Genomic DNA, 18,166 nt, shown 5'->3' on the forward strand with positions numbered 1-18,166 from the left:
TTGTGGCTATCTCAATCCCAGATCTTGCTACAGCCTCTGTGTGTGTTTGTGTTTTCTGGACATTCTCTATGGACTTTACGGTTTTGAATGCATTGTAGCTTGTAAGTTTTTTGTTTTCAGCTGGAAAACGCTAATTGGTTCCACCTGGAGTCAAATCCTCCACATATTCTAGTTTTCTAGGAAGAAACATTCAGAATACTGAGAAAACATGATATTTCTTTCTGTAAACATGACATTGGATGCATTTGCCGAACAGGAAGATTGTGCTTTTCTCCAAAACCACTTTCACGGTCATTTTTGGTTACATTTCACCCGAAATCCACAACAGTTTGTCCAGATACTCCTGGATGAAAACAAAACTATCTGGTGTGTTGTGGCTATCTCAATCCCAGATCTTGCTACAGCCTCTGTGTGTGTTTGTGTTTTCTGGACATTCTCTATGGACTTTACGGTTTTGAATGCATTTTAGCATGTAAGTTTTTTGTTTTCAGCTGGCAAACGCTAATTGGTGCCACCTGGAGTCAAATCCTCCACACATTCGAGTTTTCTAGGAAGAAAGCTTCAGAAACCTGAGAAAACATGATATTTCTTTCTGTAAACATGACATTGGATGCACTTGCCCAACAGGAAGATTGTGCTTTACTCAAAAACCACTTTCACGGTGATTTTTGGTTAAATTTCACCCGGATATACAACAATTTGTCCAGATACTCTGGATAACAACAAAACTATCTGGTGTGTTGTGGCTATCTCAATCCCAGATCTTGCTACAGCCTCTGTGTGTGTTTGTGTTTTCTGGACATTCTCTATGGACTTTACGGTTTTGAATGCATTGTAGCTTGTAAGTTTTTTGTTTTCAGCTGGAAAACGCTAATTGGTTCCACCTGGAGTCAAATCCTCCACACATTCTAGTTTTCTAGGAAGAAACATTCAGAATACTGAGAAAACATGATATTTCTTTCTGTAAACATGACATTGGATGCATTTGCCGAACAGGAAGATTGTGCTTTTCTCCAAAACCACTTTCACGGTCATTTTTGGTTACATTTCACCCGAAATCCACAACAGTTTGTCCAGATACTCCTGGATGAAAACAAAACTATCTGGTGTGTTGTGGCTATCTCAATCCCAGATCTTGCTACAGCCTCTGTGTGTGTTTGTGTTTTCTGGACATTCTCTATGGACTTTACGGTTTTGAATGCATTTTAGCATGTAAGTTTTTTGTTTTCAGCTGGCAAACGCTAATTGGTGCCACCTGGAGTCAAATCCTCCACACATTCGAGTTTTCTAGGAAGAAAGCTTCAGAAACCTGAGAAAACATGATATTTCTTTCTGTAAACATGACATTGGATGCACTTGCCCAACAGGAAGATTGTGCTTTACTCCAAAACCACTTTCACGGTGATTTTTGGTTTAATTTCACCCGAAATCCACAACAATTTGTCCAGATACTCCTGGATGAAAACAAAACTATCTGGTGTGTTGTGGCTATCTCAATCCCAGATCTTGCTACAGCCTCTGTGTGTGTTTGTGTTTTCTGGACATTCTCTATGGACTTTACGGTTTTGAATGCATTGTAGCATGTAAGTTTTTTTGTTTCAGCAGCAAACGCGAATTGGTTCCACCTGGAGTCAAATCCTCCACACATTCGAGTTTTCTAGGAAGAAAGCTTCAGACACCTGAGAAAACATGATATTTCTTTCTGTAAACATGACATTGGATGCATTTGACAAACAGGAAGATTGTGCTTTCTCCAAAACCACTTTCACGGTGATTTTTGGTTACATTTCACCCGAAATGCACAACAATTTGTCCAGATACTCCTGGATGATAACAAAACTTTCTGGTGTGTTGTGGCTATCTCAATCCCAGATCTTGCTACAGCCTCTGTGTGTGTTTGTGTTTTCTGGACATTCTCTATGGACTTTACGGTTTTGAATGCATTGTAGCTTGTAAGTTTTTTGTTTTCAGCTGGCAAACGCTAATTGGTTCCACCTGGATTCAATTCCTCCACACATTCGAGTTTTCTAGGAAGAAAGATTCAGAAACCTGAGAAAACATGATATTTCTTTCTGGAAACATGACATTGGATGCATTTGCCGAACAGGAAGACTGTGCTTTTCTCCAAAACCACTTTCACGGTGATTTTTGGTTAAATTTCACCCGAAATCCACAACAATTTGTCCAGATACTCCTGGATGAAAACAAAACTATCTGGTGTGTTGTGGCTATCTCAATCCCAGATCTTACTACAGCCTCTGTGTGTGTTTGTGTTTTCTGGACATTCTCTATGGACTTTACGGTTTTGAATGCATTGTAGCATGTAAGATTTTTGTTTTCTGCTGGCAAACGCTAATTGGTTCCACCTGGAGTCAAATCCTCCACACATTCGAGTTTTCTAGGAAGACAGCTTCAGAAATCTGAGAAAACATGATATTTCTTTCTGTAAACATGACATCGGATGCATTTGCCGAACAGGAAAATTGTGCTTTTCTACAAAACCACTTTCATGGTGATTTTCGGTTAAATTTCACCCGAAATCCACAACAATTTGTCCAGATACTCCTGGATGAAAACAAAACTATCTGGTGTGTTGTGGCTATCTCAATCCCATATCTTGCTACAGACTCTGTGTGTGTTTGTGTTTTCTGGACATTCTCTATGGACTTTACGGTTTTGAATGCATTGTAGCATGTAAGTTTTTTTGTTTTCAGCAGCAAACGCGAATTGGTTCCACCTGGAGTCAAATCCTCCACACATTCGAGTTTTCTAGGAAGAAAGCTTCAGAAACCTGAGAAAACATGATATTTCTTTCTGTAAACATGACATTGGATGCACTTGCCCAACAGGAAGATTGTGCTTTACTCAAAAACCACTTTCACGGTGATTTTTGGTTAAATTTCACCCGGATATACAACAATTTGTCCAGATACTCTGGATAACAACAAAACTATCTGGTGTGTTGTGGCTATCTCAATCCCAGATCTTGCTACAGCCTCTGTGTGTGTTTGTGTTTTCTGGACATTCTCTATGGACTGTACGGTTTTGAATGCATTGTAGCTTGTAAGTTTTTTGTTTTCAGCTGGAAAACGCGAATTGGTTCCACCTGGAGTCAAATCCTCCACACATTCTAGTTTTCTAGGAAGAAACATTCAGAATACTGAGAAAACATGATATTTCTTTCTGTAAACATGACATTGGATGCATTTGCCGAACAGGAAGATTGTGCTTTTCTCCAAAACCACTTTCACGGTCATTTTTGGTTACATTTCACCCGAAATCCACAACAGTTTGTCCAGATACTCCTGGATGAAAACAAAACTATCTGGTGTGTTGTGGCTATCTCAATCCCAGATCTTGCTACAGCCTCTGTGTGTGTTTTTGTTTTCTGGACATTCTCTATGGACTTTACGGTTTTGAATGCATTTTAGCATGTAAGTTTTTTGTTTTCAGCTGGCAAACGCTAATTGGTTCCACCTGGAGTCAATTCCTCCACACATTCGAGTTTTCTAGGAAGAAAGCTTCAGAAACCTGAGAAAACATGATATTTCTTTCTGTAAACATGACATTGGATGCACTTGCCCAACAGGAAGATTGTGCTTTACTCCAAAACCACTTTTACGGTGATTTTTGGTTTAATTTCACCCGAAATCCACAACAATTTGTCCAGATACTCCTGGATGAAAACAAAACTATCTGGTGTGTTGTGGCTATCTCAATCCCAGATCTTGCTACAGCCTCTGTGTGTGTTTGTGTTTTCTGGACATTCTCTATGGACTTTACGGTTTTGAATGCATTGTAGCATGTAAGATTTTTGTTTTCTGCTGGCAAACGCTAATTGGTTCCACCTGGAGTCAAATCCTCCACACATTCGAGTTTTCTAGGAAGAAGGCTTCAGACACCTGAGAAAACATGATATTTCTTTCTGTAAACATGACATCGGATGCATTTGCCGAACAGGAAAATTGTGCTTTTCTCCAAAACCACTTTCATGGTGATTTTCGGTTAAATTTCACCCGAAATCCACAACAATTTGTCCAGATACTCCTGGATGAAAACAAAACTATCTGGTGTGTTGTGGCTATCTCAATCCCATATCTTGCTACAGCCTCTGTGTGTGTTTGTGTTTTCTGGACTTTATGGACTTTACAGTTCTGAATGCATTGCAGCATGTAAGTTTTTTGTTTTCAGCTGGCAAACGCTAATTGGTTCCACCTGGAGTCAAATCCTCCACACATTCGAGTTTTCTAGGAAGAAAGCTTCAGAAACCTGAGAAAACATGATATTTCTTTCTGTAAACATGACATTGGATGCACTTGCCCAACAGGAAGATTGTGCTTTACTCAAAAACCACTTTCACGGTGATTTTTGGTTAAATTTCACCCGGATATACAACAATTTGTCCAGATACTCTGGATAACAACAAAACTATCTGGTGTGTTGTGGCTATCTCAATCCCAGATCTTGCTACAGCCTCTGTGTGTGTTTGTGTTTTCTGGACATTCTCTATGGACTTTACGGTTTTGAATGCATTGTAGCTTGTAAGTTTTTTGTTTTCAGCTGGCAAACGCTAATTGGTTCCACCTGGATTCAATTCCTCCACACATTCGAGTTTTCTAGGAAGAAAGATTCAGAAACCTGAGAAAACATGATATTTCTTTCTGTAAACATGACATTGGATGCATTTGCCGAACAGGAAGACTGTGCTTTTCTCCAAAACCACTTTCACGGTGATTTTTGGTTAAATTTCACCCGAAATCCACAACAATTTGTCCAGATACTCCTGGATGAAAACAAAACTATCTGGTGTGTTGTGGCTATCTCAATCCCAGATCTTACTACAGCCTCTGTGTGTGTTTGTGTTTTCTGGACATTCTCTATGGACTTTACGGTTTTGAATGCATTGTAGCATGTAAGATTTTTGTTTTCTGCTGGCAAACGCTAATTGGTTCCACCTGGAGTCAAATCCTCCACACATTCGAGTTTTCTAGGAAGACAGCTTCAGAAATCTGAGAAAACATGATATTTCTTTCTGTAAACATGACATCGGATGCATTTGCCGAACAGGAAAATTGTGCTTTTCTACAAAACCACTTTCATGGTGATTTTCGGTTAAATTTCACCCGAAATCCACAACAATTTGTCCAGATACTCCTGGATGAAAACAAAACTATCTGGTGTGTTGTGGCTATCTCAATCCCATATCTTGCTACAGACTCTGTGTGTGTTTGTGTTTTCTGGACATTCTCTATGGACTTTACGGTTTTGAATGCATTGTAGCATGTAAGTTTTTTTGTTTTCAGCAGCAAACGCGAATTGGTTCCACCTGGAGTCAAATCCTCCACACATTCGAGTTTTCTAGGAAGAAAGCTTCAGAAACCTGAGAAAACATGATATTTCTTTCTGTAAACATGACATTGGATGCACTTGCCCAACAGGAAGATTGTGCTTTACTCAAAAACCACTTTCACGGTGATTTTTGGTTAAATTTCACCCGGATATACAACAATTTGTCCAGATACTCTGGATAACAACAAAACTATCTGGTGTGTTGTGGCTATCTCAATCCCAGATCTTGCTACAGCCTCTGTGTGTGTTTGTGTTTTCTGGACATTCTCTATGGACTGTACGGTTTTGAATGCATTGTAGCTTGTAAGTTTTTTGTTTTCAGCTGGAAAACGCTAATTGGTTCCACCTGGAGTCAAATCCTCCACACATTCTAGTTTTCTAGGAAGAAACATTCAGAATACTGAGAAAACATGATATTTCTTTCTGTAAACATGACATTGGATGCATTTGCCGAACAGGAAGATTGTGCTTTTCTCCAAAACCACTTTCACGGTCATTTTTGGTTACATTTCACCCGAAATCCACAACAGTTTGTCCAGATACTCCTGGATGAAAACAAAACTATCTGGTGTGTTGTGGCTATCTCAATCCCAGATCTTGCTACAGCCTCTGTGTGTGTTTTTGTTTTCTGGACATTCTCTATGGACTTTACGGTTTTGAATGCATTTTAGCATGTAAGTTTTTTGTTTTCAGCTGGCAAACGCTAATTGGTTCCACCTGGAGTCAATTCCTCCACACATTCGAGTTTTCTAGGAAGAAAGCTTCAGAAACCTGAGAAAACATGATATTTCTTTCTGTAAACATGACATTGGATGCACTTGCCCAACAGGAAGATTGTGCTTTACTCCAAAACCACTTTTACGGTGATTTTTGGTTTAATTTCACCCGAAATCCACAACAATTTGTCCAGATACTCCTGGATGAAAACAAAACTATCTGGTGTGTTGTGGCTATCTCAATCCCAGATCTTGCTACAGCCTCTGTGTGTGTTTGTGTTTTCTGGACATTCTCTATGGACTTTACGGTTTTGAATGCATTGTAGCATGTAAGATTTTTGTTTTCTGCTGGCAAACGCTAATTGGTTCCACCTGGAGTCAAATCCTCCACACATTCGAGTTTTCTAGGAAGAAGGCTTCAGACACCTGAGAAAACATGATATTTCTTTCTGTAAACATGACATCGGATGCATTTGCCGAACAGGAAAATTGTGCTTTTCTCCAAAACCACTTTCATGGTGATTTTCGGTTAAATTTCACCCGAAATCCACAACAATTTGTCCAGATACTCCTGGATGAAAACAAAACTATCTGGTGTGTTGTGGCTATCTCAATCCCATATCTTGCTACAGCCTCTGTGTGTGTTTGTGTTTTCTGGACTTTATGGACTTTACAGTTCTGAATGCATTGCAGCATGTAAGTTTTTTGTTTTCAGCTGGCAAACGCTAATTGGTTCCACCTGGAGTCAAATCCTCCACACATTCGAGTTTTCTAGGAAGAAAGCTTCAGAAACCTGAGAAAACATGATATTTCTTTCTGTAAACATGACATTGGATGCACTTGCCCAACAGGAAGATTGTGCTTTACTCAAAAACCACTTTCACGGTGATTTTTGGTTAAATTTCACCCGGATATACAATAATTTGTCCAGATACTCTGGATAACAACAAAACTATCTGGTGTGTTGTGGCTATCTCAATCCCAGATCTTGCTACAGCCTCTGTGTGTGTTTGTGTTTTCTGGACATTCTCTATGGACTTTACGGTTTTGAATGCATTGTAGCTTGTAAGTTTTTTGTTTTCAGCTGGCAAACGCTAATTGGTTCCACCTGGATTCAATTCCTCCACACATTCGAGTTTTCTAGGAAGAAAGATTCAGAAACCTGAGAAAACATGATATTTCTTTCTGGAAACATGACATTGGATGCATTTGCCGAACAGGAAGACTGTGCTTTTCTCCAAAACCACTTTCACGGTGATTTTTGGTTAAATTTCACCCGAAATCCACAACAATTTGTCCAGATACTCCTGGATGAAAACAAAACTATCTGGTGTGTTGTGGCTATCTCAATCCCAGATCTTACTACAGCCTCTGTGTGTGTTTGTGTTTTCTGGACATTCTCTATGGACTTTACGGTTTTGAATGCATTGTAGCATGTAAGATTTTTGTTTTCTGCTGGCAAACGCTAATTGGTTCCACCTGGAGTCAAATCCTCCACACATTCGAGTTTTCTAGGAAGACAGCTTCAGAAATCTGAGAAAACATGATATTTCTTTCTGTAAACATGACATCGGATGCATTTGCCGAACAGGAAAATTGTGCTTTTCTCCAAAACCACTTTCATGGTGATTTTCGGTTAAATTTCACCCGAAATCCACAACAATTTGTCCAGATACTCCTGGATGAAAACAAAACTATCTGGTGTGTTGTGGCTATCTCAATCCCATATCTTGCTACAGACTCTGTGTGTGTTTGTGTTTTCTGGACATTCTCTATGGACTTTACGGTTTTGAATGCATTGTAGCTTGTAAGTTTTTTGTTTTCAGCTGGCAAACGCTAATTGGTTCCACCTGGAGTCAAATCCTCCACACATTCTAGTTTTCTAGGAAGAAACATTCAGAAAACTGAGAAAACATGATATTTCTTTCTGTAAACATGACATTGGATGCACTTGCCCAACAGGAAGATTGTGCTTTTCTCCAAAACCACTTTCACGGTCATTTTTGGTTACATTTCACCCGAAATCCACAACAGTTTGTCCAGATACTCCTGGATGAAAACAAAACTATCTGGTGTGTTGTGGCTATCTCAATCCCAGATCTTGCTACAGCCTCTGTGTGTGTTTGTGTTTTCTGGACATTCTCTATGGACTTTACGGTTTTGAATGCATTTTAGCATGTAAGTTTTTTGTTTTCAGCTGGCAAACGCTAATTGGTTCCACCTGGAGTCAATTCCTCCACACATTCGAGTTTTCTAGGAAGAAAGCTTCAGAAACCTGAGAAAACATGATATTTCTTTCTGTAAACATGACATTGGATGCACTTGCCCAACAGGAAGATTGTGCTTTACTCCAAAACCACTTTCACGGTGATTTTTGGTTTAATTTCACCCGAAATCCACAACAATTTGTCCAGATACTCCTGGATGAAAACAAAACTATCTGGTGTGTTGTGGCTATCTCAATCCCAGATCTTGCTACAGCCTCTGTGTGTGTTTGTGTTTTCTGGACATTCTCTATGGACTTTACGGTTTTGAATGCATTGTAGCATGTAAGTTTTTTTGTTTTCAGCAGCAAACGCGAATTGGTTCCACCTGGAGTCAAATCCTCCACACATTCGAGTTTTCTAGGAAGAAAGCTTCAGACACCTGAGAAAACATGATATTTCTTTCTGTAAACATGACATTGGATGCATTTGACAAACAGGAAGATTGTGCTTTTCTCGAAAACCACTTTCACGGTGATTTTTGGTTACATTTCACCCGAAATCCACAACAATTTGTCCAGATACTCCTGGATGATAACAAAACTTTCTGGTGTGTTGTGGCTATCTCAATCCCAGATCTTGCTACAGCCTCTGTGTGTGTTTTTGTTTTCTGGACATTCTCTATGGACTTTACGGTTTTGAATGCATTGTAGCTTGTAAGTTTTTTGTTTTCAGCTGGCAAACGCTAATTGGTTCCACCTGGATTCAATTCCTCCACACATTCGAGTTTTCTAGGAAGAAAGATTCAGAAACCTGAGAAAACATGATATTTCTTTCTGGAAACATGACATTGGATGCATTTGCCGAACAGGAAGATTGTGCTTTTCTCCCAAACCACTTTCACGGTGATTTTTCGTTACATTTCACGCGAAATCCACAACAAGTTGTCCAGATACTCCTGGATGAAAACAAAACTATCTGGTGTGTTGTGGCTATCTCAATCCCAGATCTTACTACAGCCTCTGTGTGTGTTTGTGTTTTCTGGACATTCTCTATGGACTTTACGGTTTTGAATGCATTGTAGCATGTAAGATTTTTGTTTTCTGCTGGCAAACGCTAATTGGTTCCACGTGGAGTCAAATCCTCCACACATTCGAGTTTTCTAGGAAGAAGGCTTCAGAAACCTGAGAAAACATGATATTTCTTTCTGTAAACATGACATCGGATGCATTTGCCGAACAGGAAAATTGTGCTTTTCTCCAAAACCACTTTCATGGTGATTTTCGGTTAAATTTCACCCGAAATCAACAACAATTTGTCCAGATACTCCTGGATGAAAACAAAACTATCTGGTGTGTTGTGGCTATCTCAATCCCATATCTTGCTACAGCCTCTGTGTGTGTTTGTGTTTTCTGGACTTTATGGACTTTACAGTTCTGAATGCATTGCAGCATGTAAGTTTTTTGTTTTCAGCAGCAAACGCTAATTGGTTCCACCTGGAGTCAAATCCTCCACACATTCGAGTTTTCTAGGAAGAAAGCTTCAGAAACCTGAGAAAACATGATATTTCTTTCTGTAAACATGACATTGGATGCACTTGCCCAACAGGAAGATTGTGCTTTACTCAAAAACCACTTTCACGGTGATTTTTGGTTAAATTTCACCCGGATATACAACAATTTGTCCAGATACTCTGGATAACAACAAAACTATCTGGTGTGTTGTGGCTATCTCAATCCCAGATCTTGCTACAGCCTCTGTGTGTGTTTGTGTTTTCTGGACATTCTCTATGGACTTTACGGTTTTGAATGCATTGTAGCTTGTAAGTTTTTTGTTTTCAGCTGGCAAACGCTAATTGGTTCCACCTGGAGTCAAATCCTCCACACATTCGAGTTTTCTAGGAAGAAAGCTTCAGAAACCTGAGAAAACATGATATTTCTTTCTGTAAACATGACATTGGATGCATTTGCCGAACAGGAAGATTGTGCTTTTCTCCAAAACCACTTTCACGGTCATTTTTGGTTACATTTCACCCGAAATCCACAACAGTTTGTCCAGATACTCCTGGATGAAAACAAAACTATCTGGTGTGTTGTGGCTATCTCAATCCCAGATCTTGCTACAGCCTCTGTGTGTGTTTGTGTTTTCTGGACATTCTCTATGGACTTTACGGTTTTGAATGCATTTTAGCATGTAAGTTTTTTGTTTTCAGCTGGCAAACGCTAATTGGTTCCACCTGGAGTCAAATCCTCCACACATTCGAGTTTTCTAGGAAGAAAGCTTCAGTAACCTGAGAAAACATGATATTTCTTTCTGTAAGCATGACATTGGATGCACTTGCCGAACAGGAAGATTGTGCTTTTCTCCAAAACCACTTTCACGGTCATTTTTGGTTTAATTTCACCCGAAATCCACAACAGTTTGTCCAGATACTCCTGGATGAAAACAAAACTATCTGGTGTGTTGTGGCTATCTCAATCCCAGATCTTGCTACAGCCTCTGTGTGTGTTTGTGTTTTCTGGACATTCTCTATGGACTTTACGGTTTTGAATGCATTGTAGCATGTAAGTTTTTTTGTTTTCAGCAGCAAACGCGAATTGGTTCCACCTGGAGTCAAATCCTCCACACATTCGAGTTTTCTAGGAAGAAAGCTTCAGACACCTGAGAAAACATGATATTTCTTTCTGTAAACATGACATTGGATGCATTTGCCGAACAGGAAGATTGTGCTTTCTCCAAAACCACTTTCACGGTGATTTTTGGTTAAATTTCACCCAAAATCCACAACAATTTGTCCAGATACTCCTGATGATAACAAAACTTTCTGGTGTGTTGTGGCTATCTCAATCCCAGATCTTGCTACAGCCTCTGTGTGTGTTTGTGTTTTCTGGACATTCTCTATGCACTTTACGGTTTTGAATGCATTGTAGCTTGTAAGTTTTTTGTTTTCAGCTGGCAAACGCTAATTGGTTCCACCTGGAGTCAACTCCTCCACACATTCGAGTTTTCTAGGAAGAAAGTTTCAGTAACATGAGAAACACGATATTTCTTTCTGCAAACATGACATTGGATGCATTTGCCGAACAGGAAGATTGTGCTTTTCTACAAAATCACCTTCACGGTGATTTTTTGTTAAATTTCACCCAAAATCCACAACAGTTTGTCCAGATACTCCTGGATGAAAACAAAACTATCTGGTGTGTTGTGGCTATCTCAATCCCATATCTTGCTACAGACTCTGTGTGTGTTTGTGTTTTCTGGACTTTATGGACTTTACAGTTTTGAATGCATTGTAGCATGTAAGTTTTTTGTTTTCAGCTGGCAAATGCTAATTGGTTCCACCTGGAGTCAAATCCTCCACACATTCGAGTTTTCTAGGAAGAAAGCTTCAGAAACCTGAGAAAACAGGATATTTCTTTCTGTAAACATGACATTGGATGCACTTGCCCAAAAGGAAGATTGTGCTTTACTCCAAAACCACTTTCACGGTGATTTTTGGTTTAATTTCACCAGGATATACAACATTTTGTCCAGATACTCTGGATAACAACAAAACTATCTGGTGTGTTGTGGCTATCTCAATCCCAGATCTTGCTACAGCCTCTGTGTGTGTTTGTGTTTTCTGGACATTCTCTATGGACTTTACGGTTTTGAATGCATTTTAGCATGTAAGTTTTTTGTTTTCAGCTGGCAAACGCTAATTGGTGCCACCTGGAGTCAAATCCTCCACACATTCGAGTTTTCTAGGAAGAAAGCTTCAGAAACCTGAGAAAACATGATATTTCTTTCTGTAAACATGACATTGGATGCACTTGCCCAACAGGAAGATTGTGCTTTACTCCAAAACCACTTTCACGGTGATTTTTGGTTTAATTTCACCCGAAATCCACAACAATTTGTCCAGATACTCCTGGATGAAAACAAAACTATCTGGTGTGTTGTGGCTATCTCAATCCCAGATCTTGCTACAGCCTCTGTGTGTGTTTGTGTTTTCTGGACATTCTCTATGGACTTTACGGTTTTGAATGCATTTTAGCATGTAAGTTTTTTTGTTTTCAGCAGCAAACGCGAATTGCTTCCACCTGGAGTCAAATCCTCCACACATTCGAGTTTTCTAGGAAGAAAGCTTCAGAAACCTGAGAAAACATGATATTTCTTTCTGTAAACATGACATTGGATGCATTTGAAAAACAGGAAGATTGTGCTTTCTCCAAAACCACTTTCACGGTGATTTTTGGTTACATTTCACCCGAAATCCACAACAATTTGTCCAGATACACCTGGATGATAACAAAACTTTCTGGTGTGTTGTGGCTATCTCAATCCCAGATCTTGCTACAGCCTCTGTGTGTGTTTGTGTTTTCTGGACATTCTCTATGGACTTTACGGTTTTGAATGCATTGTAGCATGTAAGTTTTTTGTTTTCAGCTGGCAAAAGCTAATTGGTTCCACCTGGAGTCAAATCCTCCACACATTCGAGTTTTCTAGGAAGAAAGCTTCAGAAACCTGAGAAAACATGATATTTCTTTCTGGAAACATGACATTGGATGCATTTGCCGAACAGGAAGATTGTGCTTTTCTCCAAAACCACTTTCACGGTGATTTTTGGTTACATTTCACCCAAAATCCACAACAAGTTGTCCAGATACTCCTGGATGAAAACAAAACTATCTGGTGTGTTGTGGCTATCTCAATCCCAGATCTTGCTACAGCCTCTGTGTGTGTTTGTGTTTTCTGGACATTCTCTATGGACTTTACGGTTTTGAATGCATTTTAGCATGTAAGTTTTTTGTTTTCAGCTGGCAAACGCGAATTGGTTCCACCTGGAGTCAAATCCTCCACACATTCGAGTTTTCTAGGAAGAAACATTCAGAAAACTGAGAAAAGATGATATTTCTTTCTGTAAACATGACATTGGATGCATTTGCCGAACAGGAAGATTGTGCTTTTCTCCAAAACCACTTTCACGGTGATTTTCGGTTAAATTTCACCCGAAATCCACAACAATTTGTCCAGATACTCATGGATGATAACTAAATTTCTGGTGTGTTGTGGCTATCTCAATCCCAGATCTTGCTACAGCCTCTGTGTGTGTTTGTGTTTTCTGGACATTCTCTATGGACTTCACGGTTTTGAATGCATTGTAGCTTGTAAGTTTTTTGTTTTCAGCTGGCAAACGCTAATTGGTTCCACCTGGAGTCAATTCCTCCACACATTCGAGTTTTCTAGGAAGAAAGCTTCAGAAACCTGAGAAAAGATGATATTTCTTTCTGTAAACATGACATTGGATGCATTTGCCGAAAAGGAAGGTGGTGCTTTTCTCCAAAACCACTTTCACGGTGATGTTTGGTTAAATTTCACCCGAAATCCACAACAATTTGTCCAGATACACCTGGATGAAAACAAAACTATCTGGTGTGTTGTGACTATCTCAATCCCAGATCTTGCTGCAGCCTCTGTGTGTGCTTGTGTTTTCTGGACATTCTCTATGGACTTTACGGTTTTGAATGCATTGTAGCATGTAAGTTTTTTGTTTTCAGCTGGCAAACGCTAATTGGTTCCACCTGGAGTCAAATCCTCCACACATTCGAGTTTTCTAGGAAGAAACATTCAGAAAACTGAGAAAAGATGATATTTCTTTCTGTAAACATGACATTGGATGCATTTGCCGAACAGGAAGATTGTGCTTTCTCGAAAACCACTTTCACGGTGATTTTCGGTTAAATTTCACCCGAAATCCACAACAATTTGTCCAGATACTCCTGGATGATAACAAAACTATCTGGTGTGTTGTGGCTATCTCAATCCCAGATCTTGCTACAGCCTCTGTGTTTGTTTGTGTTTTCTGGACGTTCTCTATGGACTTTACGGTTTTGAATGCATTTTAGCATGTAAGTTTTTTGTTCTCAGCTGGCAAACGCTAATTGGTTCCACCTGGAGTCAAATCCTCCACACATTCGAGTTTTCTAGGAAGAAAGCTTCAGAAACCTGAGAAAACATGATATTTCTTTCTGGAAACATGACATTGGATGCATTTGCCGAACAGGAAGATTGTGCTTTTCTCCAAAACCACTTTCACGGTGATTTTTGGTTACATTTCACCCGGATACTACAAGATTTTGTCCAGATACTCTGGATAACAACAAAACAATCTGGTGTGTTGTGGCTATCTCAATCCCAGATCTTGCTACAGCCTCTGTGTTTGTTTGTGTTTTCTGGACGTTCTCTATGGACTTTACGGTTTTGAATGCATTTTAGCATGTAAGTTTTTTGTTTTCAGCTGGCAAACGCTAATTGGTTCCACCTGGAGTCAAATCCTCCACACATTCGAGTTTTCTAGGAAGAAAGCTTCAGAAACCTGAGAAAACATGATATTTCTTTCTGTAAACATGACATTGGATGCATTTGCCGAACAGGAAGATTGTGCTTTCTCCAAAACCACTTTCACGGTGATTTTTGGTTAAATTTCACCCGAAATCCACAACAATTTGTCCAGATACTCCTGGATGAAAACAAAACTCTCTGGTGTGTTGTGACTATCTCAATCCCAGATCTTGCTACAGCCTCTGTGTGTGCTTGTGTTTTCTGGACATTCTCTATGGACTTTACGGTTTTGAATGCATTGTAGCATGTAAGTTTTTTGTTTTCAGCTGGCAAACGCGAATTGGTTCCACCTGGAGTCAAATCCTCCACACATTCGAGTTTTCTAGGAAGAAAGCTTCAGAAACCTGAGAAAACATGATATTTCTTTCTGTAAACATGACATTGGATGCATTTGCCCAACAGGAAGATTGTGCTTTTCTCCAAAACCACTTTCACGGTGATTTTTGGTTAAATTTCACCCGAAATCCACAACAATTTGTCCAGATACTCCTGGATGAAAACAAAACTATCTGGTGTGTTGTGGCTATCTCAATCCCAGATCTTGCTACAGCCTCTGTGTGTGTTTGTGTTTTCTGGACATTCTCTATGGACATTACGGTTTTGAATGCATTTTAGCATGTAAGTTTTTTGTTTTCAGCTGGCAAACGCTAATTGGTTCCACCTGGAGTCAAATCCTCCACACATTCGAGTTTTCTAGGAAGAAACATTCAGAAAACTGAGAAAAGATGATATTTCTTTCTGTAAACATGACATTGGATGCATTTGCCGAACAGGAAGATTGTGCTTTTCTCCAAAACCACTTTCACGGTGATTTTCGGTTAAATTTCACCCGAAATCCACAACAATTTGTCCAGATACTCCTGGATGATAACAAAACTATCTGGTGTGTTGTGGCTATCTCAATCCCAGATCTTGCTACAGCCTCTGTGTTTGTTTGTGTTTTCTGGACGTTCTCTATGGACTTTACGGTTTTGAATGCATTTTAGCATGTAAGTTTTTTGTTCTCAGCTGGCAAACACTAATTGGTTCCACCTGGAGTCAAATCCTCCACACATTCGAGTTTTCTAGGAAGAAAGCTTCAGAAACCTGAGAAAACATGATATTTCTTTCTGGAAACATGACATTGGATGCATTTGCCGAACAGGAAGATTGTGCTTTTCTCCAAAACCACTTTCACGGTGATTTTTGGTTACATTTCTCCCGGATACTACAAGATTTTGTCCAGATACTCTGGATAACAACAAAACTATCTGGTGTGTTGTGGCTATCTCAATCCCAGATCTTGCTACAGCCTCTGTGTTTGTTTGTGTTTTCTGGACGTTCTCTATGGACTTTACGGTTTTGAATGCATTGTAGCATGTAAGTTTTTTGTTTTCAGCTGGCAAACGCTAATTGGTTCCACCTGGAGTCAAATCCTCCACACATTCGAGTTTTCTAGCAAGAAAGCTTCAGAAACCTGAGAAAACATGATATTTCTTTCTGTAAACATGACATTGGATGCATTTGCCGAAAAGGAAGGTGGTGCTTTTCTCCAAAACCACTTTCACGGTGATGTTTGGTTAAATTTCACCCGAAATCCACAACAATTTGTCCAGATACACCTGGATGAAAATAAAACTATCTGGTGTGTTGTGACTATCTCAATCCCAGATCTTGCTGCAGCCTCTGTGTGTGCTTGTGTTTTCTGGACATTCTCTATGGACTTTACGGTTTTGAATGCATTGTAGCATGTAAGTTTTTTGTTTTCAGCTGGCAAACGCTAATTGGTTCCACCTGGAGTCAAATCCTCCACACATTCGAGTTTTCTAGGAAGAAACATTCAGAAAACTGAGAAAAGATGATATTTCTTTCTGTAAACATGACATTGGATGCATTTGCCGAACAGGAAGATTGTGCTTTCTCCAAAACCACTTTCACGGTGATTTTCGGTTAAATTTCACCCGAAATCCACAACAATTTGTCCAGATACTCCTGGATGATAACAAAACTATCTGGTGTGTTGTGGCTATCTCAATCCCAGATCTTGCTACAGCCTCTGTGTGTGTTTGTGTTTTCTGGACATTCTCTATGGACTTTACGGTTTTGAATGCATTTTAGCATGTAAGTTTTTTGTTTTCAGCTGGCAAACGCTAATTGGTTCCACCTGGAGTCAAATCCTCCACACATTCGAGTTTTCTAGGAAGAAAGCTTCAGAAACCTGAGAAAACATGATATTTCTTTCTGGAAACATGACATTGGATGCATTTGCCGAACAGGAAGATTGTGCTTTTCTCCAAAACCACTTTCACGGTGATTTTTGGTTACATTTCACCCGGATACTACAAGATTTTGTCCAGATACTCTGGATAACAACAAAACAATCTGGTGTGTTGTGGCTATCTCAATCCCAGATCTTGCTACAGCCTCTGTGTTTGTTTGTGTTTTCTGGACGTTCTCTATGGACTTTACGGTTTTGAATGCATTTTAGCATGTAAGTTTTTTGTTTTCAGCTGGCAAACGCTAATTGGTTCCACCTGGAGTCAAATCCTCCACACATTCGAGTTTTCTAGGAAGAAAGCTTCAGAAACCTGAGAAAACATGATATTTCTTTCTGTAAACATGACATTGGATGCATTTGCCGAACAGGAAGATTGTGCTTTCTCCAAAACCACTTTCACGGTGATTTTTGGTTACATTTCACCCGAAATCCACAACAGTTTGTCCAGATACTCCTGGATGAAAACAAAACTCTCTGGTGTGTTGTGACTATCTCAATCCCAGATCTTGCTACAGCCTCTGTGTGTGCTTGTGTTTTCTGGACATTCTCTATGGACTTTACGGTTTTGAATGCATTGTAGCATGTAAGTTTTTTGTTTTCAGCTGGCAAACGCGAATTGGTTCCACCTGGAGTCAAATCCTCCACACATTCGAGTTTTCTAGGAAGAAAGCTTCAGAAACCTGAGAAAACATGATATTTCTTTCTGTAAACATGACATTGGATGCATTTGCCCAACAGGAAGATTGTGCTTTTCTCCAAAACCACTTTCACGGTGATTTTTGGTTAAATTTCACCCGAAATCCACAACAATTTGTCCAGATACTCCTGGATGAAAACAAAACTATCTGGTGTGTTGTGGCTATCTCAATCCCAGATCTTGCTACAGCCTCTGTGTGTGTTTGTGTTTTCTGGACATTCTCTATGGACATTACGGTTTTGAATGCATTTTAGCATGTAAGTTTTTTGTTTTCAGCTGGCAAACGCTAATTGGTTCCACCTGGAGTCAAATCCTCCACACATTCGAGTTTTCTAGGAAGAAACATTCAGAAAACTGAGAAAAGATGATATTTCTTTCTGTAAACATGACATTGGATGCATTTGCCGAACAGGAAGATTGTGCTTTTCTCCAAAACCACTTTCACGGTGATTTTCGGTTAAATTTCACCCAAAATCCACAACAATTTGTCCAGATAGTCCTGGATGAAAACAAAACTATCTGGTGTGTTGTGGCTATCTCAATCCCAGATCTTGCTACA

The sequence above is a fragment of the Oryctolagus cuniculus genome, chromosome 6, assembly GCF_964237555.1.
Source record: "Oryctolagus cuniculus chromosome 6, mOryCun1.1, whole genome shotgun sequence".
Taxonomy (NCBI): Eukaryota; Metazoa; Chordata; class Mammalia; order Lagomorpha; family Leporidae; genus Oryctolagus; species Oryctolagus cuniculus.